This window comes from Miscanthus floridulus, chromosome 19, assembly GCF_019320115.1.
Source record: "Miscanthus floridulus cultivar M001 chromosome 19, ASM1932011v1, whole genome shotgun sequence".
NCBI lineage: Eukaryota > Viridiplantae > Streptophyta > Magnoliopsida > Poales > Poaceae > Miscanthus > Miscanthus floridulus.
This window is the reverse complement of record NC_089598.1, coordinates 71,751,411-71,755,741: the sequence shown is the minus strand read 5'-3', so window position 1 is coordinate 71,755,741 and position 4,331 is coordinate 71,751,411.

Sequence of the window (4,331 nt, the reverse complement as noted above, 5' to 3'; positions counted from 1 at the left end):
GCAACACACGTTTTGCTCTATGTTCTTTGGAGAAAACCCAGTCTCCGATCTCTCCCTACACATGCTACGGGCTCCATGCTCTACCTTATGGGTGGTCGGCTATGGTTCCTTAGTTACGTCTGTTCCTCCTATATGTGCATGGGCTCTGCGCTCGATGTTATGGAAAATGGGCTTGCTAAGGCCAAGAGCTCAGTAATGAACTAACTACTCAGACGCTACTTATACCACGTATAATCGCGTTAGGATTAACACTACAATGATTTTTCACCAAAATATTGGCAAACTGCATAAACATGCACATGTCACTTTACAACATTTATACACAAACATAAATGTTTGTCCGCACCTAACACATTTAACTCTCCTCTCTAGTTGTTACGTACAGGTTACTCTCCGAGCAGGTCATTGCGTTTGGCCCTCTCCGTCCACTTCACCGAACAGATTGACATCACCGGCCAACTTCTTCGCTGCTTCCTCCACCTCATCTTCTAGCTGCTGCTGCTTTGTCGCACCCATCCCTCTAGTGAATCTAACCCCTATCGCTTGAAGATCGATGGCAGGGTAGTGGGACCAAACCACCGCTAGGGCGTGTGTCATGGCGGAGATAGTGGCGTCTTAGTTGAAACTCTTGAAGTTCTCCCACGCCGCCTTGCATCTATCGATGATGGTGTCTGGATGTGGTGGCTTGTCGTCAGGCTAAGGAGCTACCTCCATGTCAACGTAGTCGAACACAGGCTTGATCCCGACAACCATGGCCTCAAGTTTCTCCCTCTAGGTTTTGGCCTCCAGCTCCAGCATGTCAAACTATGCCTTGGTCCTCTGACAGTATTCTACAAGCACCGAAAAGATCCATCAAGTGAAGAAGTCACTTCAGCAACAACTCTGACCATGAACTACTCACCTTTCAGCTCCTCGACTAGCTTCTCCGCTCACCCAGACACCTTATTCTCCTCCTCTTGGAGTTGATCGATGACTTGACACAACTGATCAAGCTCAACGTCTTGCTCTACAAGCATAACGGTTGTTAGCAACAATAAGACTGTTCGGTAATGCAAAGCAAATTCGCCGATCTGCCATACCTTTTCTCTGATCAGAGACATTTCTTAGCTGCTCAGATTTGTGCTCTAGTTGCTCGAAAAGACTCATTAGCTGCTTAGAGATGGTGGCCAACTGCTCGGATAGGATGCCCTTCTGGTACTCTAGGTCCTTGGCATTAGACTTAGCAAGATCCCACTCACACTAGGTCCTCTAGACGTTCTTCTCCATTAGCTTCACCACCACCTTCAGCTTCGTGTTCTCCTCGGCAAGGGGCTCCATCCTCTTGATCAGCTGCTACCGGTGTATGACAGTTCATGCTATGCCCTACAAAAGCATCAAGATTATGAAGAACTCTAATCTCCAACGTTAAAGACGGACATTGCCAATGCAATACTAACCTTGATCTGCTTCTTGGTTGTGGAAAGGGTGGACTCTAGCCTCCTGACCTCCCTGGTGGTTGTTGGTGCGGGACCCATGGGATACCCCGCAAGGAAGGGAGAAGACCTAGTCTAATTAGGATTCTTCCCCTGTAATCTTAGTAGCAGTGTTACTCTGTAATTCTACTAGGAATTCTCATTATAAACTGACTAGGACTCTGACCTCCTGACTATATAAAGGAGGGCAGGGCTCCTTAGATCGAGAGTTCGATAGAACAATTGTACACAGGACAACACTTGATAATCAATCCAACGCAAAGGCTAACGCCGACTAGACGTAGGGCTATTACTCGATCAAAGGTCGAGGGTCCAAACCAGGATAAATCGACTGTCTCTTGCATTAACCGTTGAGTTCTACATACACTAAAGCCCGAACATACTACCTCGAGTACCCCCGTGGCAGGCTATCGGTGGTCAAACATCGACAGCTCTTGAGCAAAACCATGTAGTGCTTCGTGAGATCTTTGCGTGGTTGTGTATCTTTTTGAAGAAAAAAGTACTCCTATTTGGATGTAGCCCCCGAGCCTCTAGCTATTTGGTACAAGGAGCATGAGGGTCTTTTCTTGAAATTATCCCAATTCTTTGTTGAAAGGCTCCTGAGCATATACCCAGGTTCTTTGTCAAAAAGAACTCGGATATAGCTCGGTCTGGCTTCTTTTTGTTAGGAGTCCTTGAAGTAGCTTTGTCTTGAAGAAGTCTTCTTAGTGATGTGTGCTTTTTTAAGGAAAAAGTGCACTCACTGAGTGTAGCCCCCGAGCCTCTTGCTATTTGGAACAAGGAGCTAGAGGGTCTTGAATCTTATGTTGTTTGAAAATTGTTGTCTTTGAAGAAGTCTTCTGAGTGACGTGCGCTTTTTTGGAGAAAAAAGTGCACTCACTGAGTGTAGCCCTCAAGCCTCTTGCTATTTGGAACAAGTAGTTAGAGGGTCTTGAATCTGAGTTGTTCGATAGAACTGTGTACCTCTCCTTTTGCAGCCCCCGAGCATATATCCGGGTTGTTTTGTTCAGGAGGAACTCGAAAGAAGAATTTTGGTGTATCCTTTGGTAGTCTGCTGTTGTCAGATGTAGTTGTATGGTGGTGGTTGAGTGTAAATGCCTTTCATTCATGGGTTGTACTGTGCCGGTATATTCTTCCGAATATGCCCGTCTTTGAGTACTGTTCCCTCTCGCCTGAGTCTTCTATTATTGAGTCCTGTCTTTTCACTGTGTCCTTTGTTAGGCTTACTTCGTTGGTACTCCTAGTCCATGTGCACCACTCCTTTGATCTATAAATACCCTTCTTGAAGTGCTTGTTTTCATCCATTGAACATTCTGTTGAAACCTTCATGGTCATGAACATGGTAGTTTGTGAAGTAGAGCAGCCCCGGGCGTGTTTTGTAGTTCATGTGTCTTGTCGTAGCTGGAGAAATTCTTGTGATAGGGATTAGAGGTAGGCTAATCTCGGAGCAGCATTGTACCAGGATGTACGTGGCAGTAGTTGGAGAAAGTCTTGTGATGTGGACTTCGTTCCTTCATCTGGCAGTTCTGGGTTGATCCTCGTCACCTGTCTTGAGACTGTCCAGTGAAGATTAACACCGTATCTAGCATTACATCGGTCTTGGGTAGACAGATGCTTGCCTACCTTCTTTGCTCCATGTTGTCCTACCGTGTTGCTGATTTCTGCCTTGGATGCACTGCATCCGTCCTTTGAAGAAAACAATGTAGCTGACGGCGGTTTGTCCTTCCAAGTAGCAATTTGGGACACATAGTCATTCTAGAGCCTAGCCATGTTCGTGTTCCTCTTTGCTACTTTGCTTTTCATGGTACCGAGTTCGTTGGGTCTTGTAAGATTTGTAATCTTCTATTTTTGAAGTCGCTTGTAATGGAACGAATCTTGTCTTCTGAGTTGTCCTTTACTTTTGTGCTATAATCCCTGTCGTACATGATATTACCGAGTTCTTTCCGTAATTACCGACTTCTTATGTTCTTTGTGAGGCAACCCTTCTATTCTTCATGGTTGTCGGGTTGTTTTTTGTAGTAATTTGATAACTCTACCGTAGTGCTAGATGGATAAGTCTGAAATCTGCCCGTTGAATTGTACCATTGTGTGGATTTGTGCCCTCCGTCATTTTAGCTGTGGCAGTAAATGGACTGTTGCATTTTCACACGGTGCTTTAACGGGCCTAGTGGGCCGTTTTTATCGCTGTAAGAATCTATTTAAAGACCCTTCATCTTCTTTTTTTTACTGCCCTTCTTTTGCCTTGAAACCCTAGCTCTCAGACATCTACCGTCGCCATTGCCGCTGCCATCTTAGCGTCGCCGTCCAAGCTTTCTCTTCCCCTAGTTCCTTTTTTGCCTCCGTTAGTACATGGGTAAGAAGAAAGCCGCAAGCAAGTCCCAGTCAACCTTCGTGGACGAGGAGTCCTCGCTCTCCGTGATTGAGAATTAGGAGTTCGTGGCCATGAGGGCTGCTCAGAAGTCTTGGTCGGCTTCGATAACAACCGAAGAGCAACTTCGCGAGCTTGTTGGCGATGGCTTGATTCAAAGCAAGGCCTTTACTGAATGGAGAGTTCTAGGCGAGCATCGGGTCCCTGCCCCAGGTCCTGGTGAGATCGTTCTTTTCGTCTCTTTCATTCGCGCTAGACTTTGTCTTCCTACCTCTGCCTTTCTTCATCAGTTTCTCAACTATTTTGGGATTTGCCTAAATCATCTTGCTCCTAATGCAGTTCTTCACCTTTCTATCTTTGTTCATCTTTGTGAAGCTTTCCTTGGAATTCCCCCTTCTCTTTCTCTGTTTCGTTACTTCTTTCGCCTAAAACCCCAACCCCGCTGAGAAGAAACCAGTGTTCTTGGTGGTTGTGGGATCCAATTTCGCTAG